The 27,500-nt window shown below is 52.5% G+C and overlaps 1 protein-coding gene across 1 annotated transcript in view; it reads right to left on the bottom strand.

Annotated features, from left to right (window-relative positions):
* The window catches only part of slit1a (slit homolog 1a (Drosophila)), a 172,155-nt gene that overhangs the window by 82,494 nt on the left and 62,161 nt on the right, over positions 1-27,500 (bottom strand). The gene's annotated exons all lie outside the window — the stretch shown is intronic.

Genomic DNA, 27,500 nt, shown 5'->3' with positions numbered 1-27,500 from the left:
CAAAGGGGCGACAAAAGCTGCGAGTCAGGAGCCAATGAGAGACGAGAGTTTAGCCCGGGCGCTCGTTTCAGGGCAGAGTGTCCAGAAATGGGGCATTGTGCTGCAGTGTGTGGCACAGTGTTTGTGTGTGCAGAGCTTAACGGTGGATACAAATTAGGCATTTGAAAAGTGTACGTGTGGAGAGGGGGTGGAGAGGGAGAGGTAGAGAGAGCAGAGGGGTGGAGAGGGAGAGGTAGAGAGAGCAGAGGGGAGGAGAGGCAGGGAGGAGAGTGAGTGGAACACAAGTAGAGCCATAGTTTTAATTAGCAGGGTCCTTTGTCTGTCGCTTAAATGGTGGGCTAACCTCATCCAGAGAGGCTCTGCCCATCTTTTGGACACACGCACACACACACACACACACACACACACACACACACACACACACAGCTCTGACATAAACAGAGTACTTGTGGTCACCAGAAGAGACTGGGAGTACAGGAGTACATGCAGCGCCACATTCTATACAGTTTTGCACAACACGTCTGTGCTGTACGGCTCTCTGGTAGCATGTACCCCGCCTGTGTGTGCGTGCATTACACACACATACATGTACAGCACACACACACACACACACACACATATTCAGCCCATAATTAAACAGTCACATGAGCACTCGAAGATAAAAAAAAAAAACATGCACGGAGGTTAAAGTGAGTTCCAACCATTCCCAACCATTCCCAAATCACATTCCCAAATCCTGTCCTGTCGGGGTCATCCTTCCGAGAACTATCTCGGGAATGTAAATTGCACAGACACAGTGTCAGCGGACTACAAAGGGAGAAGCAGCACAAACATAACGTGGTTACTTTACCACGCTGGTTGTGTTGTGTTGTGCGATCCGTCTAATGACTGGTTAGTTGTGCCTTCACAGCGCAGCAGCAATTAAAACAGCACTTTGCTGGCCACTGTAAATATGCCGCAATTAAAAAAAGTGGAATTTGCATGTTTGCCTGTTTTGGTGTGGTTGTTTCTGAATGTACAAAATGCGAGGCGGGAGGTAACCCCACCACCACCACCCACCCCCCCCCCCACAAAGAAAAAAAAACACACTGTCACATTTTTTATGAGCACTCATATTTTGATAATTCATCTGAAACACACACACACACACACACACACACACACACGCACACACGGAGAAGCTGATGTAAGCACTGTCAGGACTGATGGGGGCGCCCTGACAGCTCGCCTGTGGCGTCTTGTCTCATCTGCAGTCTCATCCCATTAAAAGCTGTATTTACCCCCACGATGTTGCGGGGGAACGAGAGTAAGACAGGCCCCTTTACATCTTGAATAAACTAACGCCGAGGCCACCCAATCATCTTAACGGCGCCGCATTCCAGCTCCACACGCACACACGCACACGCACACACACGCACACACACGCCAGCTTCAGCTGGCTGCCGTTCAACCGCGTCAGCTCGGAAATATTAGCAAACATGCATAGACACCGCCGGATACGCACACACCCCGGCTACAACACACGCTCACATGTCAGTCACACACACCACGAGTGGTGCTCGCCGGGCGTAATTAGCCCACCTGCGACCCTCCACGGGTCTCACTTCCAGGTGCACGTGCTGTAGACTGACGCTTTGGTTTTGGCCGCGTGGCAGTGCTGCGGGAGCGCGGGAACGAAAAGAGCATCAAAAGCCGACTTTTCCTGTTGTTAATCGATGTAAGGAGCGTGGATGTGATCGATGAGACAAATCGGTAGCTCTAAAATCACCTTTATGGCCAGACGAGCGACATCAGGAATTAGCATTAGCATGGCGGGCGTGTCCGTAGCGGGACGCTATAAAAGCGGAGACGCTGTAACGGCTGGGCAACGTATTCGTGAGGCGAGTAGTCAACTTCCGCTTAGAAAGAGGCGTCAACTTCCGCTTAGAAAGAGGAGTCAACTTCCGCTTAGAAAGAGGCGTCAACTTCCGCTTAGAAAGAGGAGTCCACTTCCGCTTAGAAAGAGGCGTCCACTTCCGCTTAGAAAGAGGCGTCCACTTCCGCTTAGAAAGAGGCGTCAACTTTCGCTTAGAAAGAGGAGTCCACTTCCGCTTAGAAAGAGGAGTCCACTTCCGCTTAGAAAGAGGAGTCCACTTCCGCTTAGAAAGAGGCGTCAACTTCCGCTTAGAAAGAGGAGACAACTTCCGCTTAGAAAGAGGAGTCCACTTCCGCTTAGAAAGAGGAGTCCACTTCGGCTTAGAAAGAGGAGTCCACTTCCGCTTAGAAGAGGAGTCCACTTCCGCTTCCGCATCCGCAACCTCAAAGCTGCCGTCGGCGGTCTCGTCGGTCACCATTTCCTTTTGTTTGCGTAGAGTGACGACAGAGCCGGAAGGGTGACGTCAGCAGTGAATTTCTCGTTTTTCTACGGCAAGCGGGTTAGCCCCAGTGTGTAGCCCACTCAGCCACGCCCACACGACCGCCCTCCACCCAGCCACGCTCACACGCCCGCCCTCCACCCAGCCACGCCCACACGCCCACCCTCCACCCAGTCACGCCCACACGACCGCCCTCCACCCAGCCACGCCCACACTCCAACCCAGCCACGCCCGCACGCCCGCCCTCCACCCAGCCACGCCCCACTGCGCCCGCCCTGGATTTCAGTAGCCAATAGCTATGAAACCTTAAAACCACGCCTACCTTCGGTTGTAACTCAAACCACCCGTGTTAAAAATGTGCTCAGAAACAGCATGAAAGCGTCCCTTTAAACACAGGACACACCGGCATGTAGCGTGTTAACCAGCTAACCCCCCCTAACCCCACCCACCCCCACCCCCACCCACGCTGGGTGCCGTGACCAGCTGCGTTGGCCTCGCTGGAACCGACGGCACCGGTAGCGCCGTCTACCGACATGTCGGAGGTCGACGCGCGGGGTCACCAACTGTGGGAGCGCAGGCACGGAGAGGCAATGAGAGGGTTTCTCTTTTAAGACCCTTGCCGGGACGTTTCATTCCTCCCAGAACGCCCAAGGCCGTCATTTGGACCGTTTTGTATTTTAGAAGTTTAATAACTTTGTGAAAAAGAGACACAGACCTGCCGCTCCCCGATTGCTCCTAGAATTGCATATATTGCATTAAAATCAGTTTTAGATCAATTGCATAAAAAAGTTGTGTTGGGGCGCCCGGGTGGCGTAGCGGTCTATTCCGTTGCCTGCCAACACGGGGATCGCCGGTTTGAATCCCCGTGTTACCGCCGGCTTGGTCGGGCGTCCCCACAGACACAAGTGGCCGTGTCTGCGGGTGGGAAGCTGCATGTGGGTACGTGTCCTGGTCGCTGCACTAGCGCCTCCTCTGGTCGGTCGGGGCGCCTGTTCGGGAGGGGGGGGAACTGGGGGGAATAGCGTGATCCTCCCACGCGCTACGTCCCCCTGGTGAAACTCACTGTCAGGTGAAAAGAAGCGGCTGGCGACTCCACATGTATCGGGGGAGGCATGTGGTAGTCTGCAGCCCTCCCCGGATCGGCAGAGGGGGTGGAGCAGAGACCGGGACGGCTCGGAAGAGTGGGGTGATAGCCCGGGTCCAATTGAGGAGAAAAGGGCGGGGAAAAAAAGAAAAGAAGAAGTTATGATAAGATCTACCTAAAACGACCACGAGCGGTCAAAACGACGGCACATAATTTTGAGCGTGATCGCGCGCGTCATGTTATGACGTGTGTTGGTGGCGTCATTTCCTTCGTGAAGTTCGTTGCTCTGTCCTAGAAACACACTAGCGCCCTCCAGTGGAGAGAAATAGTCTAAACTTGATTTTTGATTATGTCCAACATGTCTGGTTACAGACGCCGTTACAGATGCACCATGACTACCACAGAGGCGCTGCGGTATTTACAGGCGCTGGACAGCGGCCATTTTAAATAGTTCAAAAACAGTATTAAAGTTGTTAAAATGTTAATTTTGGTGTCCGTTAGTTTCATAACAGACATACTACCACATGCAATGCATTAATATCTCAACTGGGTATTTATCTTGACAGAATGTAGAGTTTAAAAACCGGCCGTCATTTTGACCGCCCACGGTCGTTTTAGGTAGGAGTGAAATCCCGGTCGTTCTAGTTTAATCTAACCTCGACTCTTAAAGGGCCCGCAGAACACGAAGGTGGCACATCTCAAGTTCTCATGTGCAGCCGCCACAGTACCACGACGACCACCTTTGCATCCAGACCACCGCCCCCCGTATCCAGCTAGACTGTATCCCAAACACCAGAACCGCCTTACGTCTCCTATCTGGCCGGCACGGCAGCCGGAGCCGCTGTGCTCCTTCCACTTCCTTTGTTGTTCCCTTGGCAAAACAGCCAAAGTGCAGAGTTGAGAGCGGATCAGTCTGGCACCCCGGCTGCCCCGCTGCCTCTCACCCCGGCTGCCCCGCTGCCTCTCACCCCGGCTGCCCCGCTGCCTCTCACCCCGGCTGCCCCGCTGCCTCTTACCCCAGCGGCGCTGCAGGCGCCAGGAATGCTTTTGTTCTACCTGACTCCCAGCTCTATCTGATCACTAATTAGCCCTCTCACCTTCTCCTCATCCTGCTGGAGCAAACATGACACACACACACACACACACACATGGAACTCTACTGTTAATGACTTCTACCCCCCCCGGACATTGTGGGAAATATGTGGTGTGTGTGTGTGTGTGTGTGTGTGTGTGTGTGGGTGTGTGTTTGCTCCTGGGTAACAATGGGAGAATTTATAAGAAGAGCGCCTTGCTGGAAACAAGAGCTGTTGGTCTGCCAGAAGTGAAGTGTCAGGAAAGAGAGAAAGATAGACGGAAGAGATGAAAAAAGTAGACGGAGGTGGCGAGAAAGAGGCGGAGGTGGCGAGAAAGAGGCGGAGGTGGCGAGAAAGAGACGGGGGGTGGCGAGAAAGAGACGGAGATAGACATGAAAACGCAGAAGCCGTTCAGAGGATTCGTAATATTGCATCCAGCCACAGCCTCGCTGTCTGGCCCTCCTGCCCCTCACATCCACCCGGGGCAGGAGGGGATGACAACATGAGCACAGCCTCGCTGTCCTGCCCCTCACATCCACACGGGGCAGGAGGGGGATGACGACATGAGCACAGCCTCGCTGTCCTGCCCCTCACATCCACACGGGGCAGGAGGGGATGACAACATGAGCACAGCCTCGCTGTCCTGCCCCTCACATCCCCACGGGGCAGGAGGGGATGACAACATGAGCACAGCCTCGCTGTCCTGCCCCTCACATCCACCCGGGGCAGGAGGGGGATGACAACACGAGCACAGCCTCGCTGTCCTGCCCCTCACATCCACCCGGGGCAGGAGGGGATGACAACATGAGCACAGCCTCGCTGTCCTGCCCCTCACATCCACACGGGGCAGGAGGGGGATGACGACATGAGCACAGCCTCGCTGTCCTGCCCCTCACATCCACACGGGGCAGGAGGGGGATGACAACATGAGCACAGCCTCACTGTCCTGCCCCTCACATCCACACGGGGCAGGAGGGGATGACGACATGAGCACAGCCTCGCTGTCCTGCCCCTCACATCCACACGGGGCAGGAGGGGATGACAACATGAGCACAGCCTCGCTGTCCTGCCCCTCACATCCACACGGGGCAGGAGGGGATGACGACACGAGCACAGCCTCGCTGTCCTGCCCCTCACATCCTCACGGGGCAGGAGGGGATGACAACATGAGCACAGCCTCGCTGTCCTGCCCCTCACATCCACACGGGGCAGGAGGGGATGACAACATGAGCACAGCCTCGCTGTCCGGCACCTCACATCCACACGGGGCAGGAGGGGATGACGACATGAGCACAGCCTCGCTGTCCGGCACCTCACATCCACACGGGGCAGGAGGGGATGACAACATGAGCACAGCCTCGCTGTCCGGCACCTCACATCCACACGGGGCAGGAGATGGATGACAACATGAGCACAGCCTCGCTGTCCGGCACCTCACATCCACACGGGGCAGGAGGGGATGACGACATGAGCACAGCCTCGCTGTCCGGCACCTCACATCCACACGGGGCAGGAGGGGATGACAACATGAGCACAGCCTCGCTGTCCTGCCCCTCACATCCACACGGGGCAGGAGGGGATGACAACATGAGCACAGCCTCGCTGTCCTGCCCCTCACATCCACACGGGGCAGGAGGGGATGACGACACGAGCACAGCCTCGCTGTCCTGCCCCTCACATCCTCACGGGGCAGGAGGGGATGACAACATGAGCACAGCCTCGCTGTCCTGCCCCTCACATCCACACGGGGCAGGAGGGGATGACAACATGAGCACAGCCTCGCTGTCCGGCACCTCACATCCACACGGGGCAGGAGGGGATGACGACATGAGCACAGCCTCGCTGTCCGGCACCTCACATCCACACGGGGCAGGAGGGGATGACAACATGAGCACAGCCTCGCTGTCCGGCACCTCACATCCACACGGGGCAGGAGATGGATGACAACATGAGCACAGCCTCGCTGTCCGGCACCTCACATCCACACGGGGCAGGAGGGGATGACGACATGAGCACAGCCTCGCTGTCCGGCACCTCACATCCACACGGGGCAGGAGGGGGATGACAACATGAGCACAGCCTCGCTGTCCGGCACCTCACATCCACACGGGGCAGGAGGGGATGACAACATGAGCACAGCCTCGCTGTCCTGCCCCTCACATCCACACGGGGCAGGAGGGGGATGACGACACGAGCACAGCCTCGCTGTCCTGCCCCTCACATCCACGCGGGGCAGGAGGGGATGACGACATGAGCACAATGCCATACGTGTAAGTAGGCAAATGAAAGCGCGAGGGTGAAATCCACACAGCGAAACCGCCCTAATCCTGTTTGCACGCTATAACGCGATTGGCCGCAGCCTCCATACGGTCTCACTTACGGCGCTGTCGGACCGGGTGGGACGCGGAGTTTGTGGGTGGTCTCACCGACACGTCTCCGTTGCAACAACACCCGGCGTGAAAAAGTAAGCAGGACAAGCTGAAGTGATCCCATCTATCCCGCAAGAAACCCCCTTCCTCTCCTCCACCCCCACAGCCTCCATCCTCGCAGCTAGCTCCTCCGTGCTCCCGTCACGTCCACCGGAATAATCCCCAGTGGTCTTGGTTTGGAGTCTGCAGCTCCTTAAGGATTTATCGACTAGTTTCGACTGTGTCGGGGGCCAGAGCATTATTAAATTTAGCAACTCTACATTTCTGCATTTACACATTCTCAAAACGGCAAACGGGACATTTCTGTGGCGGACAAGGCTGTATTTTACATAGCCTGTGGTCGCCCCTCGCTGGTATTCCCAAGGCCCGGCTCCCGCCGGAGCTGGCCCGGAGCTATTTGACGTTTTCGATGAGCTCGGAAGGGGTTTTCAGGGGGAGCACTGATCCCTGTGAAAGCAGACATGATTATGTGAGAACTGTCACCACAAAGTGTGCCGTTGGCCACAATCAGTCTCCGACACTGAGTCCTGACTGTAAATCTAACGTTTGTGCGTCTTCGACACATACCGCCGCCGTGGCGTATCTCTTGAAACACAGCCCGGAAACACGAAGGACAAACACGATAACACAATTGTGAACTCACACTGGCACGGACACGGCAAGACACAAGCCATGTCCAGATTGTCCATACTACATACTTATAGTATTCAATTGTGAGTATGTGCGATGTTAGTGGGAAAATGTACTGTGCAGGGTATGTGGACGCATACGACACAGAGGAAAATACTAAGTACGCAGTTTATGGTCACTACACAACCAGAGCTATCCCATAAATCTTTGTGCCTTTGTCATTTTCACGGAAACAACCGGCCAAGAGAACTTTTTCCATAGCAACATGTTGGACAATGACGTGGGAGGGGCGGCAGCCGTTATCGGCAAATTGAAATGTTCTCTTGATCAATAATTATATCAATATGATAATTACTTCCCTCCATGCATTATCCAAGCCGCTGACCCCAACTGGGGTCGCGGGGATGCTGCAGCCTATCCCAGAAGTCATTGGGCAGCAGGCGGGGAGACACCCTGGACAGGCCGCCAGGTCATCACAGTCCCCCCCCCCCACCACACACACACCTAGGGACAACTTTAGTATGGGTGGTTCACCTGACCTACATGTCTTTGGACTGTGGGAGGAAACCGGAGCACCCGGAGGAAACCCACGCAGACACGGGGAGAACGTGGAAACTCCACACAGAGGACGACCTGGTTTGAACCCAGGAGCTTCTTGCTTTGAGGCCACCATGCTGCGCCACCGTGCCACCCATAATAATGACTTATATATCATAATTAAAGCACTAAGGCTGAAATGAAACAGACAAAGCAAAAGCAGCAATGTTCTTCTTGTTATCAGGCATCTCTACACGAGGGGCCAGTGGGCCCTGGCTCCACTGGCTCCACTGCACAACATGATCAATACTTCAGCATAACAAGTAATACATACATTCCAAATACCTTCCTGTACCTGTTGTGTGAAGGTCATTACTTCTAGTAGTCCTCCTCTGGCGAGCATGGGGCCCGCCAGCGTTCATGTAACCAAGTGAGCAGTTGAAAACACTGCACGTGTTCAGTACTGCGCTGTGGGGCCCGATCATGTTGGCCCCATGCTGAGAGCACGATCATGTTGGCCCCATGCTGAGAGCACGATCATGTTGGCCCCATGCCAAGAGCACGATCATGTTGGCCCCATGCCGAGAGCACGATCATGTTGACCCCGAGCTGAGAGCACGATCATGTTGGCAAGAGCACGACCATGTTGGCCTCATGTTGAGAGCACGATAAAGTTGGCCCCGTGCTGAGAGGAAGATCATGTTGGCCCCATGCTGAGAGGAAGATCATGTTGGCCCCGTGCTGAGAGGAAGATCATGTTGGCAAGAGCACGACCATGTTGGCCTCATGTTGAGAGCACGATAAAGTTGGCCCCATGCTGAGAGCACGATCATGTTGGCCCCGTGCTGAGAGGAAGATCATGTTGGCCCCATGCTGAGAGCACGATAATGTTGGCAAGAGCACGACCATGTTGGCCTCGTGTTGAGAGCACGATCATGTTGGCCCCATGCTGAGAGCACGATCATGTTGACCCCATGCTGAGAGCACGATCATGTTGGCCCCATGCTGAGAACACGATCATGTTGGCCCCATGCTGAGAGCACGATCATGTTGGCCCCATGCTGAGAACACGATCATGTTGGCCCCATGCTGAGAGCACGATCATGTTGGCCCCATGCTGAGAACACGATCATGTTGGCCCCATGCTGAGAGCATGATCATGTTGGCCCCATGCTGAGAACACGATCATGTTGGCCCCATGCTGAGAACACGATCATGTTGGCCCCATGCTGAGAGCACGATCATGTTGGCCCTGTGCCGAGAGCACGATCATGTTGGCCCCGTGCTGAGAGCACGATCATGTTGGCCCCGTGCTGAGAGCACGATCATGTTGGCGAGAGCACGATCATGTTGGCCCCATGCTGAGAGCACGATCATGTTGGCCCCGTGCTGAGAGCACGATCATGTTGGCCCCGTGCTGAGAGCACGATCATGTTGGCGAGAGCACGATCATGTTGGCCCCATGCTGAGAGCACGATCATGTTGGCGAGAGCACGATCATGTTGGCCCCATGCTGAGAGCACGATCATGTTGGCCCCATGCTGAGAGCACGATCATGTTGGCGAGAGCACGATCATGTTGGCCCCGTGCTGAGAGCACGATCATGTTGGCCCCGTGCTGAGAGCACGATCATGTTGGCCCCGTGCTGAGAGCACGATCATGTTGGCGAGAGCACGATCATGTTGGCCCCATGCTGAGAACACGATCATGTTGGCGAGAGCACAATCATGTTGGCCCCATGCTGAGAGCACGATCATGTTGGCCCCATGCTGAGAGCACGATCATGTTGGCCCCATGCTGAGAGCACGATCATGTTGGCCCCATGCTGAGAACACGATCATGTTGGCCCCATGCTGAGAGCACGATCATGTTGGCCCCATGCTGAGAACACGATCATGTTGGCCCTGTGCTGAGAGGAAGATCATGTTGGCCCCATGCTGAGAGCACGATCATGTCGGCCCCATGCTGAGAGCACGATCATGTTGGCCCCATGCTGAGAGCACGATCATGTTGGCCCCATGCTGAGAGCACGATCATGTTGGCCCCATGCTGACGACACGATCATGTTGGCCCCATGCTGAGAGAAGATCATGTCGGCCCCATGCTGAGAGCACGACCATGTTGGCCCCATGCTGAGAGCACGATCATGTTGGCCCCATGCTGAGAGCACGATCATGTTGGCCCCATGCCAAGAGCACGATCATGTTGGCCCCATGCCGAGAGCACGATCATGTTGACCCCGAGCTGAGAGCACGATCATGTTGGCAAGAGCACGACCATGTTGGCCTCATGTTGAGAGCACGATAAAGTTGGCCCCGTGCTGAGAGGAAGATCATGTTGGCCCCATGCTGAGAGGAAGATCATGTTGGCCCCGTGCTGAGAGGAAGATCATGTTGGCAAGAGCACGACCATGTTGGCCTCATGTTGAGAGCACGATAAAGTTGGCCCCATGCTGAGAGCACGATCATGTTGGCCCCGTGCTGAGAGGAAGATCATGTTGGCCCCATGCTGAGAGCACGATAATGTTGGCAAGAGCACGACCATGTTGGCCTCGTGTTGAGAGCACGATCATGTTGGCCCCATGCTGAGAGCACGATCATGTTGACCCCATGCTGAGAGCACGATCATGTTGGCCCCATGCTGAGAACACGATCATGTTGGCCCCATGCTGAGAGCACGATCATGTTGGCCCCATGCTGAGAACACGATCATGTTGGCCCCATGCTGAGAGCATGATCATGTTGGCCCCATGCTGAGAACACGATCATGTTGGCCCCATGCTGAGAACACGATCATGTTGGCCCCATGCTGAGAGCACGATCATGTTGGCCCTGTGCCGAGAGCACGATCATGTTGGCCCCGTGCTGAGAGCACGATCATGTTGGCCCCGTGCTGAGAGCACGATCATGTTGGCGAGAGCACGATCATGTTGGCCCCATGCTGAGAGCACGATCATGTTGGCCCCGTGCTGAGAGCACGATCATGTTGGCCCCGTGCTGAGAGCACGATCATGTTGGCGAGAGCACGATCATGTTGGCCCCATGCTGAGAGCACGATCATGTTGGCGAGAGCACGATCATGTTGGCCCCATGCTGAGAGCACGATCATGTTGGCCCCATGCTGAGAGCACGATCATGTTGGCGAGAGCACGATCATGTTGGCCCCGTGCTGAGAGCACGATCATGTTGGCCCCGTGCTGAGAGCACGATCATGTTGGCGAGAGCACGATCATGTTGGCCCCATGCTGAGAGCACGATCATGTTGGCGAGAGCACGATCATGTTGGCCCCATGCTGAGAGCACGATCATGTTGGCCCCATGCTGAGAGCACGATCATGTTGGCGAGAGCACGATCATGTTGGCCCCGTGCTGAGAGCACGATCATGTTGGCCCCGTGCTGAGAGCACGATCATGTTGGCCCCGTGCTGAGAGCACGATCATGTTGGCGAGAGCACGATCATGTTGGCCCCATGCTGAGAACACGATCATGTTGGCGAGAGCACAATCATGTTGGCCCCATGCTGAGAGCACGATCATGTTGGCCCCATGCTGAGAGCACGATCATGTTGGCCCCATGCTGAGAGCACGATCATGTTGGCCCCATGCTGAGAACACGATCATGTTGGCCCCATGCTGAGAGCACGATCATGTTGGCCCCATGCTGAGAACACGATCATGTTGGCCCTGTGCTGAGAGGAAGATCATGTTGGCCCCATGCTGAGAGCACGATCATGTCGGCCCCATGCTGAGAGCACGATCATGTTGGCCCCATGCTGAGAGCACGATCATGTTGGCCCCATGCTGAGAGCACGATCATGTTGGCCCCATGCTGACGACACGATCATGTTGGCCCCATGCTGAGAGAAGATCATGTCGGCCCCATGCTGAGAGCACGACCATGTTGGCCCCATGCTGAGAGCACGATCATGTTGGCCCCATGCTGAGAGCACGATCATGTTGGCCCCATGCTGAGAGCACGATCATGTTGGCCCCATGCTGAGAGCACGATCATGTTGGCCCCATGCTGAGAGCACGATCATGTTGGCGAGAGCACGATCATGTTGGCCCCGTGCTGAGAGCACGATCATGTTGGCCCCGTGCTGAGAGCACGATCATGTTGGCCCCGTGCTGAGAGCACGATCATGTTGGCGAGAGCACGATCATGTTGGCCCCATGCTGAGAACACGATCATGTTGGCGAGAGCACAATCATGTTGGCCCCATGCTGAGAGCACGATCATGTTGGCCCCATGTTGAGAGCACGATCATGTTGGCCCCATGTTGAGAGCACGATCATGTCGGCCCCATGCTGAGAGCACGATCATGTCGGCCCCATGCTGAGAGCACGATCATGTCGGCCCCATGCTGAGAGCACGATCATGTTGGCCCCATGCTGAGAGCACGATCATGTTGGCCCCGTGCTGAGAGCACGATCATGTTGACCCCATGCTGAGAGCACGATCATGTTGGCCCCATGCTGAGAGCACGATCATGTTGGCCCCGTGCTGAGAGCACGATCATGTCGGCCCCATGCTGAGAGCAGCCAATATAAATAACAGAATGAATGACGTACGTCAAGACGTTTAGTAAACGCCGTTTACGATATTGGCGTTGCTACGCTGCTACATGCCACACCATCTGACACCATGGGGCAACAGAGGGTAAATGCACTTGCTATGCTATGCTAAAATGAACGCATTCATGGATTGGCGGACTTTGACAGAAAAGTTATTGACAAGTTTGCCCAGATGAAAGATCGTCGTGCATCTTTTCTGTTCAAGTAATGACGTCACTGGTGAGTGTATGTTGCATTATTACGAGGCGCGTTACGTTGGCTGTAGGTGAAACCCTGGATAGCAATGGGTTTCCCCCTTCTGAAAGGTTGCTTTGGATGTGGTACAGCTGCAGACCATAATGATCGTATACTGCTTGATCGGGATTAAACTGGGCTGTCCGGGGCGCAGCGCCGCCACATTAGCACCTCACACGTCATCAGGCGGGGTTGAGCCCCGGCAAAAGAAAAAATTCTTCCATTCACAATTAATTTATCCCTACATTTTTACTCTGCCTTTATTGTTAAAAGAATACACATATTACATGCTGGCCATTCAAATAAAGAACGATTCATGTGTTTTTTCGAGTTTCGAGCAAAGGTCCACCCCCAGAAATGACGTCAGGTCGGTGTATCCGGTAACACCGGTGTTGTCATCGTGAGTTTATTAACTGGCGGGAAAAATGTCCTCACTGTGGCACGAGTGAGTATACCACGTTGTCGTCTGATATCCCCGCTAAATGTCTCCTCTACCAACACTGATATTTTAGCAAAGTGCTGTAAACTTCATTAACTACAAACCAGCGACCACGGTTCTTCATTACATCAAGGTTTTTAGTTTTAAATCAAGGCAAACTCATCATAACATCAGACGGCCAAGTGGCTTACTTTAGCTAGCTAGCTAGCTATGGCGGTAATATCAGCAGCCGGCGCCATTTTGCTAGGCTAACTTTGTGACTGTAAGTTGACATGAACCATCCCGTTAACCGGGTTAGGCTGGAGACCAGTATGTGGCATAGGTGGATGACAAGCTAGGGAGACAAATGGGTCAGAGACTGACAGGTTTGATAACAGCATGTCAGTTGCTGTGATATGCTGTTTAAACGTTTGGGTTTCACAAAATGGTGCTAACGCAAGATAGTTTGTGGCAGGTTGCCTCCAATCTTTTGGTAGCCAACAGTCATGGAAGGTTTGGAAATTTGAACAGGTGTTGGCAGCCTGTGAATATTTGTAAAAGGGAAATTATTTCCAGATTAACACAGCTATTAAAGAGACTGTTTTATCCATATTTTTGTTTGTATTATTGTTCTCTGTAGTGTAGTGACAGAGGTACACAGGAGAGTGCACTTACAGAAAGATTTTATTGTCATCAGCTGTAGTTTTGCACACTGCCAACAGTGGCTAGAATGACTGATGAGTGTTTTAGTGTTCAGAGCGGAGGGTTGTCTCACCTTGTTATATTTTATTCATAGTTTGTCAAATGATACCAGTCAGGGCGTCCGGGTGGCGTGGTGGCCTATTCCGTCACCTCCGGCTTGGTCGGGCATCCCTACAGACACAATTGGCCGTGTCTGCGGGTGGGAAGTCGGATGTGGGTATGTGTCCTGGTCGCTGCACTAGCGCCTCCTCTGGTCGGTCGGGGCGCCTGTTCAGGGGGGAGGGGGAACTGGGGGGAATAGTGTGATCTTCCCATGCGCTACGTCCCCCTGGCAAAACTCCTCACTGTCAGGTGAAAAGAAGCAGCTGGTGACTCCACATGCATTGGAGGAGGCATGTCTGCAGCCCTCCCCGGATCGGCAGAGGGGGTGGAGCAGTGACCAGGAAGGGTCAGAAGAGTGGGGTAATTGGCCGAATACAATTGGGGAGAAAAAGGGGGAAAAATTCCCCCCTAAAAAAGATATCAATCAGATTTTGTAGTCTATGCACACATGTCCACCCATGGCAACCCTGGAACTCCAGAGCCCCCCCACATAACAAATCCCAATTTAACCCCTGCTGCTCGATAACTGAATTTGTAATACGATGCTGTATAACAAGGTAATATACCAGTTGTCTCATCGCATCTCATCATCAGCCGATTCTCCGAGGTCGGGTCGTAGTGGCAGCAAACTAAGTAGGGCACTCCAGACGTCCCTCTCCCCAACAACGCCCTCCAGCTCCTCCTGGGGGATCCCAAGACGGACCCAGGCCAGATTGGACATGTAGTCCCTCCAGCAAGTTCTGGGACTACCCTGGGGTCTCCTCCCAGTTGGACATGCCCGGAAAACCTCCAAAGGAAGGCGCCCAGGAGGCATCCTGATCAGATGCCCGAACCACCACAACTGGCTCCTTTTGATGTGAAGGAGCAGCAGCTCTAGTCCGAGCTCCCTCCGGATGTCCGAGCTCCTCACCCTACCTCTAAGGCTGAGCCCAGACACCCTATGGAGGAAACCCATTTCAGCTGCTTTTAACCGCAATTTCACCCTTTCGGTCATTACCCAAAGCTCATGACCATAGGTGAGGGTTGGAACGAAGGTTGACTGGTAAACTGAGAGCTTTGCCTTCCGGCTCAGCTCCCTCTTCACCACAACAATCCGGTACAACGTCCACATTACTGCTGATGCTGCACCAAGTTATCTACCAGTTGTGTGAGATCTAATGCCATTATTGATGATGTCCCTCATATCCCTTGCCTCCACTTACGCTAACTCCTGCACCGTTAATATGTGCAATTCTGATTCCATTCACTGATGAGATGCGTTTGTATTTGGACTCACGGAGCAAGTAGGTTTGTGTGTAGTTTCACTGATGAGTCGGATGCTGCCCATACAGAGTTTATTGTGTCCTACCAGGCTTTCTGTGCCAGAGACGCCACTGTTGTTATAAAGAGTTACTTCTATTTGGATGCAAGTCTTCCAAGTGCTTCTTACATAGTACACAATGCATACTGCATTCTATATACTGACCAGTATGCCCCAATAGTTCACACTACATTCTTAATATAATACAATATAATATAATATAATAATACAACATAATATAATACATACTTCAAGTATGTATACTTAAAGTATACATACTTAAAAGCGCAATACAAACTCAATGTATTATTATTATTACCATTATCATGCAGAATCTACTCCCTACTGCTAGAGAGTGCCTTTATGTCTGCAAAAACAATCTCCTCTCTCCTTGTTCTTCCCTCAAACAATGATCATTGTGCCTTTGTGTGTCTGCTCGGTGCATATTTTTCAGTGTTTGTTTCTCTGTCTATCGCTGCGTTACTTCAGACTTGGCCAGCCTCAGGGTCTGTGGGCTTATCAGATTATGAAGTATACTAGCGGCAGACAGCAGACAGAAGACAGACTTTAAGTAGCGGAGGGAGAAACAGGGTTCATAACCTCTGGGCTCCACTTCGCTTCCACAACCCGGCTCAGCCTTAATGCATCCATGGCTGCAAGCGAAGCCACAGTGGGCTGCAGCTCAAACACCTTCCATAGACTCATTACAATGCTATGCAGACTATCCCCAGGCATCGCCACGGCTCCAGCCCAGTCCCGGGCCCCAGGCATCACATCGAGTGTCGTAATGGTGTTAGACCCAAAGCCTCCACGTCCCCATTTCCTGCACACAGCACGCCTGTCCAACTCCTTCTTTCATTACAGGTGTATGAAAGAATGACTCAGTGAGTGAAAGTGTGTAGACCCACCCCTGGTGATCAAATGGCCTATACCTGGTCTAGATTTACCTTAATGCGCTACACACCTTGGTAGAGGCAGTGAGTTCATTACCGCAGCCCGGCTCTCCTCCGGCGACGCCGCTCACAGTTCATTCCCATTGAGGGCCTAATGATGGCGTAACACACATGTTTTCAGGTGACCGCACAAACCACGGCGTGCTGACATGCTGTCGCAGCCACAACACGTCAGGTCTCAGTAACAGCCTCACTTTCAACAGACGTATCTCTTACTCTGCGTTAAGAGCTTTGAGATTCAGATAAGCACTCCGGCCACTGATATGCCCACGAGCAACAATCCCCACTAAGTCTATAAATGGTTTAATTACCAGCGTTATCAGGGATAGCTTGAGGCGCCTGGTCTGCAGATTAGCAGCACGTTAAAGGTAATGTCTGGTTTCTGTCTGATTCACGTCATTAACCTCTGATCTCTATCGCGGCAACACACCGCGGCAGCGCCACACCCCAAACTTCCTCATTCTGCCCGACAACATGGCGTTCTGCTGCATGTGGCCCGTGTGATGTTAAGTTTCACCAGCGAGAAAGCAAGGTAGGGCGAATGGCATATTCACGTACCGACAGCAGTGGCGACACCCATTTTCAGAGAACCAGAGGGGTCAGGGGTCACAATGGCAAAGCTGCCCCAGAGATGAATCACTTTTCCTGGGTTAAACCCCACGGGGCGCAAGGCTCCCCCCATTATGGAAGTCTGGAACTCCTCTAAAGCCGTGGCCGGTACACAACTGCCAACGCACATATTTAAACGTGCACGCTGGTCCGCGCACACACGTCGACGTGTCCCGTGGGCCACGAAACAACGGGCTCCTTCAAGTCCCGGAGATTTCACAACCTCTGCTCTGCAGCAGTCTGCTCAGCAGGCGGACACGGTGGCTCGTAAATCAGACAGCCAGGACGGGACGAGCCCATGTTCTTTAAGTTGGTTTCACCGCTTCGACCGCGGAGAGAGGCACATCACACCGCCAGAACACAACAACAACAACAACAACAACAACAACAACATATAAAACCCATCAGGCTCAGGACTCCTGTCCAAATCTGCAATGACCTCCCCAATAGCATATGTCTATTTCAATGACCCGCCTTCTCACCTTCGTTCTATCGCTTTCTTCTCGCTTTCACATTCCTTCTCCTCCACCCCCCCCCCCATTGTCTCTCTTTCCCCCTTCTGTCTCTGTATTCTATAAGACACTATTTGTCATTGTATATGCATACAATGAATATGTTCTCTGCATTTAACCCATCCTCTTGTATAGCTGCAGCGCCCGGGGACCAACTTCAGCTCTTCTTTCCCTTGCCTTGCTCAGGGGCACAGACAGGAGTATTAATCCTAACATGCATGTCTGTTTGACGGTGGGAGGAAACGGGAGCACCCGGAGGAAACCCACACAGACACGGGGAGAACATGCAAAGTCCACACAGAAAGGACCTGGGATGGCCTGGGGTTCGAACCCAGGACCTTCTTGCTGTGAGGCAACAGTGCTGATCCAACCCTAATCATTGATTAGGGTTGGCTGATTAGTGTTGTGAGGCTGCTGTTCATCTCTGGACAGTCCGTTTGCAGACCTTTCCTCGCCTTCCCAGAGAATCGCCCCGTCGCTCGTGTTGTCGCACACCTCTGCCCTCATTTCACCACCATTCACCCACCTCCGTCCCACAGCTGGTCGCACCATGTACCTTCAGTCCTCTAACTTATCCGCGTATAGTTAAGAAGCCTTTCCCCTCACTGAGTTCAGAGACTGTTCCTGCTTGAAGAACATCAGGAACAGGAAGTGGTGGGGATAAGGGTGGAGATACCTGCAGCCAGGAGAGACCGAAGAGCTCACAAACGCGCCGTCCAGATGAACCGATTCAACTTCCCATGATCAGAAATGGGATTTTTTTACTTCCATTTGAGGCCGACGAGCTTCAACAGTGGGAACTGACCTTTGACCCAGGTGTGTGTTTGTCTAGTACAGAGTATTTGTTTTCTTGTGCGCAGTTCGATAAGAGATGTTTAGTCTTACCAAGTGCTGCTAATTCTACTCTTACATTCAGAGAGAGAGAGAGAGGGAGAGAGGGAGAGAGGAAGAATGTGTCTGATTACGTAGTCATTAAGAGAGTTAATGAGGTGTGTTGAGGCTGTTAAGAGAATGGCAATGTGCTGCCACTAACTGTTAACTGCTCCTTTCCTTCCCTCGCAGTCGAAACCCGGCATTAAAACACGCACATAAACAACCACACGGGAACTGTGTGCGCCCTCACAATACATTCACCCGAACCCCGTACACGCCCACCAGCTCGCCGAGACGCCACATTACAGATGTGCATACAAACAACTAGATTCCTTCCGAGGGATCTGTGTGTGTGTGTGTGTGTGTGTGTGTTTTTGCAAATCCATTGGCATGCATGCAAATAGCATGTAAACATTTGTGTATGATGCATGTCACATTTTCAAGGCCTTTACTGTTTGCACTACAATCTGTTTTTCATTACAGCATCCAGTAGAACCAACACTGCTGGTACGAGTGAATAATAATAAGTAATAAATAAAAAACTAAATAATGAGTGAATAGTAATAAATAATAAGTGAATAATAAGTAATAAAAAATAATAAGTGAATAAAATAAATAAATAAATAAAGGAAGTGAATAATATGTGATAAAATAAATAAATAATAAGTGAATAATAATAATAATAATAATAAGTAATAAATAATAAGTGACTAGTAAGCAGAGACACATCCTTACCAAGTACAGGCTCAGTGACCACAGTCTAGCCACTGAAAAGGGCAGACACACAAAACATCCTGGCTACCAAAAGAGCAAAAGAACATGTGGTCACTGCACGGCAGGTGAGGTGGAGACAGAGATGCACTTCCTGCTAAATTGTGAGACGTTCCAGAACATAAGAGGAAAATACCAGGAGAAACTCGAAAACCAGATTCCACATGTTCTGCTTCTGGATGAGAAAGAACAATGGCCACTTCTTTTAGGAGAGGGTCAAAGGTCACGCCTTGCGGCACAATATGTGTCAGATTGCCGTAGCCTAAGGGTCGGTGAGTGACCAAAAAACTCAGTTACTGTTCCAACTACTGTTCAAATACTATTCTACGTTTCTGCCAGTTCTACCTCGTCCTTTTTCCATTTATTTTAATTTACTTATTTATGTTTTATTTAATACTCTGTTAACTTGTTTCACTGTCACCTGCTCTGGCAACATTGTAATGAACGCAGTCATGCCAATAAAGCATCACTGAATGGAATAGAATAGAATAATAGAATGCAAATGACTCCGTTTACTGAAACAGTACACACGGCAATTGTCCACCGTGACGGCTGTTACGAGTCTGAAACCTCTGACCTCTCAGTTGACGACACAGTTGCCCTGAGCACCTGGACGTACACAAGACATGCCGGGACAGGAAGGTCTGAACTGGGCTGCGCCAGATGCCTGCCCGGTGAAGCGACGCCATGTAGGCCGGCTGGAGGAGTGCATTACCCCGGGGGTGTGAGACAGTCGGCTAGTTTGATGATGTTGTCTCTGTCATGACCACCACAGACCCTCTGACTAATGGATCTGGTCTGTAAGATGAGCTACGGCTGGCCAGGTGGCAGCTGAGGACACACTCCACCCAACAGAGAGCGAGAGAGGGAGAGAGAGAGAGAGAGAGAGAGGTGAGGTCCAGGAAAGAGAAGCGTGAGGATATAGATTTCATCAGTCGGCTATATCAACAGCTGGATTTTAATGGGGTGATGAAGACGGGGTGATGAAGAGCACTTCTTCACATGGCTGTTACTCTATGACATATCTCACCTGAAACCAACATGGTGGGATGAACTGCTGTCTTCAATCAGAGTTACAGACACACCTCATTCAACAAACACCTAAAAGGTTTCCTGGGGCGTCCGGGTGGTCTATTCCGTTGCCTAGCAACACGGGGATCGCCGGTTCGAATCCCCGTGTTAGTTCCGGTTTGGTCAGACGTCCCTACAGACACAATTGGCCATGCCTGCGAGTGAGAAGCCGGTTGTGGGTATGTGTCCTGGTCGCTGCACTAGCGCCTCCTCTGGTCGGTTGGGGCATCTATTCAGGTGGGAGGGGAAACTGGGGGGAATAGCGTGATCCTCCCACGCGCCCCGCGCCCCTGGTGAAACTCCTCACCGTCAGGTGAAAAGAAGCGGCTGGTGACTCCACATGTATGGGAGGAGGCATGTGGTAGTCTGCAGCCCTCCCCGGATCAGCAGAACGGGTGGAGCAGAGACCGGGACGGCTCGGAAGAGTGGGGTAATTGGCCAAGTACAATTGGAAGAAAAGGAGAACCCCCCCCCCCCACCCCAAAAAAGTTTCTTTTTCCCAGCCTCCTTTAATCCATAGATGGTCTCTAAACCTGAACTGGGATGCTGATCTGCAGCGTCGTCCTGCTAACCTGTAGTTTGACTCAGCAGAGCTGGCGTCCATCTTGGTAATCTACCTTTCGCACACTTTCACTATTCGCACTTCACATGACGTGACGTGCTGGCTGTTCAGTACTCTGAGATAGGAGACACACACCAATCTACCTACATACTGCCTCATCTATACATCTGTGTGTTGCACTGACGGTATGGAGGGAATACAGAAGTAGACTCTGGGGGGGATAGACGGCAGCATGCAGTGACGGGCAGATGAAAAATGAGGGAAGGTGTTAAAAGTTGTGGGTTAACATAAAGAGAACAAGGTGAGAAGGAGTACGGACCAAGGCTGCAGGGGCTGCTGGGTGCTTGCCAAAACACAGGGATATATTTGTGCATTTGTGTGTGTGTGTGTGTGTGTGCGCGCGGAGCGAGCCGACCCTTCCTTTCCCACCCTCGTGTTCCCACTCTCGCGCCCCTCTTGCCACACCTTTATTTCATCGGCTGTCTTTCGCCCTAAAATAAATGATAAACATCCACTCGGTGCCTCATCTCTCCTCTTCCTCTACCCCCGGTGTTGTGCTTCAGGGAGAGCAGACTAAATTACTTCCATTCAGCGGTCAGTAGAATCCAGGCGGGGAGACGTCTACCAGTAGTGGCGTCACCATCATCGCCAGCCCTCATCCATCACCATCATGTGGAGGTCAAAACAAAAATGTCTTGCACTTACATAGAGGCGCCCCCCCCCCCCACACACACACAATGCATAACACACACTCACACAGAGAAACACAAAAAGATAGGGCAGTTGTGCAGCTGTATTGGCCTCGGAGACTGGAGTTTGGATTTAGGACTGTATACACAAAGTAGACTTGCCTACCGCTGCAGAGTAGAGATGAGGAAGAAGGACGGAGCTGGAACAGACTAAGTGGGAGGAGGACTTGATAAAAGGGGAAGGAGAGAAAACTGCTTTGATAAAGAGAGGAATAAATAGGCTGCTTTAGGAAAACGCTCGTACAAGGCCCGGGAGAGAGTTTCTCTCTCTCTCTCTCTCTCTCTCTCTCTCTCCAATAGGATTCACTGTGCTATATATATATCTTACACAGAAGCCTAATGAAAAACAAACATTGCACTCACACAGAATGCAGCATAATTTAATAGCATCTGTTTTTCTTGGTGGAGCTGTTTTTCTCTTGAAAGCCAGTCAACAGCGGTCCACCACCGAAACTAGCACAAACAGTCACACAGGGGTCTTTGAGTTGTTAATGGACAGAAACAGTGGCGAAACAGTAACTTAGATCGTCTAGATCAGGATTCTGCAAACTATGGTACGCAAGGCCGTTAACACGGGCACGCAGAGCAATTCAACAACGAAATTAACATACCTTTTTGATTAAATTTTTTCTTAATATAAATGGTAAAGTAAGTGAAGTCTGATTTAAAATAATACGGAAATCAAAATACGCCACTGTTTTTGACCCCAAGAGGGCGCACACAAGTTACGCCATCTGTCATGCCCCTCCTCCCCCTCCCTCTGATCTGCCCCCCGAGCGCAGCATTACAGCGGTAGTGAACACGTAGCATAGCATAGCTAGCTAGCTAGCTAGCTTTCTGTTTTGCTTTATGTCGAGAACAACTGACGATGGCAGAAGCGATCTTCTCCTTTCGACTTACTCCCTGTTTCTCAGGGGTCGCCACGGTAGATTTTAGTTTCCACTGGTACCCTGTGAGGGCACAGAACCAACGGCAGCCATTGTTAACCCGGCCCTCGATCCAGTATGGTCTTGTCAATCGGCACAACTTTTCGTCGGATGCCCTTCCTGATAAGCGCTGGATGCCAACCCAGAATTCATGGGCTTGCAGCCATCCCTGTTGACGGCAGAAGCAATATTGTCTAATATTTGCCTCTTTCGTCATCTTGTACAAACGAATTCGGGTTTATTCCATGGAAGGACCGAGCTGTGCGAAGAAGCGAAGACCAAGATGGCTGCTAAAATGTGTGCTCTGGCGACTCCGACAGATTAATCTCTAAAAGAGTTTAATTCCGAGTTTGTTTTCGAGTCAATTTTTGGAGCGAAATGGGCCAAAAGAAAGGCGGTGGCGTTACAGACGAGGTTGAGGAGATCAAGAAGTCTCTCGACTACTTGTCGACCGAAATGACAACAGTTGCCGCGCAACAAAAAAAAAAAGACCTTGGAGCCGAAGGCCGAAGTCTCGTCACTCAAGAAGCAAAAGGGGGGAAAGGATAGAAAGATCACATCTCTGGAGAACCGAGTAGCCGAGCTCGAACAATACTCCCGGATAAACGATCTGAGTATCACCGGCCTAAAGACCAGACATCGGCCCTATGCAACAGCGGCCTCTGAGGACAACACCACCCGGAGCGGGGCCAAAGCCTCCAAGGGCCGAGAGGGAATCGCTGGAACACCAGGTAGTTGGTTACCTGGATAGCAAGGGCTTTTCTGTTGGCAGCAGGGACATCGAGCTGTGTGCACACTCTGCCAGAGGTGGGAGAACCGGGTCTAGCAAGTCAAAATCCTGACCGTGTATTTGCCCTATACATGCACTTTACCAGCTGATTTCGCCTTACTAGATACGTCTGCCTTGCTAAAGAGTAGCGTCGATTCGAATCAGCTGGTTTAGTACTTGGGTGGAGAAATTACACTTATGTGACTTGCTGGGCCTGGTTCTCCCAATTCTGCTGTCTGCTGTGAAAATGTCGAACTTCAAGTGTAAAACAGCATTTTGAAACAAGGCAGGAACAAAACGTCAAAGATAAGGCTGATAAAGCTGAATCAATCCAGAGGGCAGTGGCGCAGCACAAAGCAGCGTGCTTACAACCCGATGTGCCGCCAAGAACCAAGCTACAGACCAAGCTACAGACCAAGCAACAGACCAAGCTACAGACCATGCTAGAGACCAAGCTACAGACCATGCTAGAGACCAAGCTACAGACCAAGCTAGAGACCAAGCTACAGACCAAGCTACAGACCAAGCTAGAGACCAAGCTACAGACCAAGCTACAGACCAAGCTACAGACAGAGCTAGAGACCGAGCTACAGACCAAGCTAGAGACCAAGCTACAGACCAAGCTAGAGACCAAGCTAGAGACCAAGCTAGAGACCAAGCTACAGACCAAGCTAGAGACCAAGCTACAGACCAAGCTACAGACCAAGCTAGAGACCAAGCTACAGACCAAGCTAGAGACCAAGCTAGAGACCAAGCTACAGACCAAGCTACAGACCAAGCTACAGACCAAGCTAGAGACCAAGCTACAGACCAAGCTAGAGACCAAGCTACAGACCAAGCTAGAGACCAAGGTAGAGACCAAGCTAGAGACCAAGCTAGAGACCAAGCTAGAGACCAAGCTACAGACCAAGCTACAGACCAAGCTAGAGACCAAGCTACAGAGGGCAGCTGTAGAGTCGTGCAGTGCAGAGTTTAACACGGGGAGCCATTATCTGATGGAGAGAATATAACGGAGGCTTTCCTCAGCAGTTCGCAGGCCGTATTTGACGGGTTACCAAAGACACGATCATCAACAGGACCCGAGAAATACCATTTCTGTGAGAACCGTAGAGAGACGCAGTACAGACACGGCTGAAAACGCAAGGCACCAGCAAACTCCTGCACCGAAAGATGCGTCGGTATTCAGCGTAGCGCTGCACCGCCGTGTGGATGTGACGCTGTGCGTCTGGCAGTGTTACCAGATGCTAAGACAAACAAGGGTCACTCTGAATGGGTAGGATTGAATTAATTTTCTTTTGCGCCCTAGTAATATCTGCACAAATAGTAGCGTGTGTGTGCGTGATTGTGTAGATCTCCTGGCATGCAGAGTCTAGACAGGGAGACAAGCGGCAGCACTGAACAAATAAATAGATAAATGCTCATTATGCATCTCAACTGGCACTCTGGCCCGTGATTATTTTTCTAAACTTTGTAAAGTGGCACGGGACATCCAGGAGGTTGCCGACCCCTGGTCTAGGCTCTCCCCCTGGTCTAGGCTCTCCGCCTCCCCAGCGCGGTCTCGCTCCGTCTGCTTACTTATTTATTTGGACATTGCAGCGTGCAGGAAATAAGCCATCAAGCGGCGTTATCTCGTTCCCAGCAGAGCCTGAAGCCTCCGCCCCGGCAGGACGCTGAGTGGTGTATTTAACCCTGTGGTGCAGCACGCTGCTGCGCCCACCAAATGAGAGGCACGGGGGCCGCGGTGGACGCATGCGGCGTGGCGCTCTGACTTGTTCTGGTGTTGAGAGGGATGTAGTTAGTGTAACGTTCTCGCTCTCCATCACACACGGACGCATGTACATGTGGGAACACAACACAACACACACACACACACACACACACACACACACACACACACACACACACACACACACACACACACACACACGGCCTGTGTTTGACGGGACGTACAAGGGATTACATGGTTGGTCTGTGCTCTAATCATCTGCAGCTCTCCGACCAATGAAAAACACAGCGCGGTCCCGGACTAGAGCTCCCGGCAACCACCGAGAGAAAACACAATGTCAGTGGAACTTATGAAGTCCATGAGGGTGGACACACACACACACACACACACACACACACAGACACACACAGACTCACAGCAGATACAGTGTAACTGTTGCCCGCATGTCTTCCTTCGGCGTGAATGATTCATGACGTCTTGTGTCTGTACGTCGGCTCAGAAACGTGTGCGACCGCATTCGTTTGTCACGTGCTCTCGTGCCCCCCCCGCGAAGCTGGGAAATGAATGAAACAGCAAACAGAATTAAACAGTTAATGTGGCCGGGGGCGGGGGGGGGAGGGGGGGCAGAAATCCCTTAGCTTTCCGCAGGATCTCTCGCGAGCGTCCTGCGGCGGTGTCTGAGTGCGTCCGTGAGTGCGTTCACCCTTTCCGGTGGTGGAGGAGGAGGAGGAGGAGCAGAGTGATGGAGGAGGACGGCCGAGCGGCACCGGAGCCACCAGGCGCTGCCGCGGCGTTAGCGACTGCGTGGGTGGTGCCCGGGCGGGCGCATGGCCGAGCACCGTCCATCCATCATGCTGTCCCCCTCCCCTGGACGGCACCGGTGGTGAGCGGGGGAGGACTTCTGGCTCGGGGGTAGGTGGACGAGAAGGAGGACTACACACTTCCAGTCCTCTCATCCGACGTTGGCTAGCGGCCCACACGGAGCTAGCTAGGAATAGCGCGCCACCTCCGGGAGCCCAGCGCAAACCATCTCAAGAGGACCAGACCCCATGTTTTACACTGGGTCAGAAGCCTCCGAGGGAGTAGGCTGTCCTTTGGAAACACAGCAAGGCCACTGGACCACCCCCCCCCCCCCCCACACACACACACACACTGTGTGGTCTTCCCAAACTGGTTAAAGATGCCTCTTTGTTGGACGGCTGTTACCCTAGAAAACGGGGAAACCGATCCCGGAGATCGGATTACGGCTTTTCCTGGAATCACCGGTCTGAGGTCGGTATAGCCGAGCGCCGGCGATGACAGACCCCGCACACCTAACCAAAGACAGCTGATAGCAGATCAGAAAGCAGCCAGGAAAACACACACTCAGTCAAAAGCTATTTCCATCAACACACACACACACACCGAGTACACCCGGAGACGCTTCATCCGCCCGCGTCCCGTCGGGGAGGCGCGGCGTTACAAAACGATAAAATGGGAACAGATTTGAGAAATGCCGTCCTCCTCGTTTTGCAGGAGCGCCCTTAAAACCCCCCCTCTGTTGGCGGCGCTGGGGGTGACCGAGAGAAGCCGGCCTGTCATCAGCATAAGCTCCTGCAGCCGGTCAAGCAAGAGAGGAGAGGGAGGTAAAGCAGAGGAGAGGAGCTTGTACTAAGCCAGGGGGAAGGAGAGCAGAGAGGAACCTCTCTCCACGTCCCCCCTGCTCCCCCTCCGACTCCCACAGCACAGCCCCCCCAGCCCCAGAGGCAGACTAGATGTTCCCCGTCAAGGACGCCGGGCCTGGCATACGGGCAGACAGAGACGCCTCCTCTCGGCTGCTTCACGTTTCTTTGTAAGTTTAGAAGTCGGTAAGGTGCCGAGTCCATCTCGAGACCAGCGAGGCCAACATTTCGGTAAAGACCGAGACCGGAACCACACGAGTCCGGGTGAACACCGCGGCTGTAAGCGTCGCGGTCTACCACTGTAGTAAGTCCCAACGTCTCTGCTCTGTCTTACCCAGGTTTTCTGACCAAGGTTATAGTTTTTCAGAGGCACAAACTATTGCTACAGTTCTTCTGATGATGATGATGATGATGATGATACAGAAAGAACTACCAGCTTGCACTTCAGCGTTCTCCTGAAGGGGCGTTTCCTCTTCATTCTGAGCCCACACTGTGCCACTCCAGGCCATTACATTGTGACGTCTGAGACAAGAGCAAGACCCCCCAAGCTGTGGACTCTAGAACAAGTCCGTACTCGAGTACTACAACTGCAGCCACTGAGCAGGGGAGGGGAGCTGCTTCAGCATGACAGATCGGGGAAGGTTTGGGACAGGTGCACTGTGGGTGGTGTCGTCAACAGCTCACTCTGGACATGTATCGCTTTAAACTGAACACACACACACACACACACACACACACACACACACACACGTATGATAATACACGTGTTCACACACTGACCCACATGCATGCACTCCCATGATACACCAATCTCAGTGCAACAAGACAGGGGTGAGGTCAGCAATAAATCACACAATCCATCCTCCCCGTGTCCCTGTACT

The sequence above is a fragment of the Lampris incognitus genome, chromosome 13 (assembly GCF_029633865.1).
Source record: "Lampris incognitus isolate fLamInc1 chromosome 13, fLamInc1.hap2, whole genome shotgun sequence".
In the NCBI taxonomy this organism is placed as follows: Eukaryota; Metazoa; Chordata; class Actinopteri; order Lampriformes; family Lampridae; genus Lampris; species Lampris incognitus.
The sequence above is the reverse complement of the archived record's forward strand: the minus strand, read 5'-3'. Positions and strand labels throughout refer to the sequence as shown.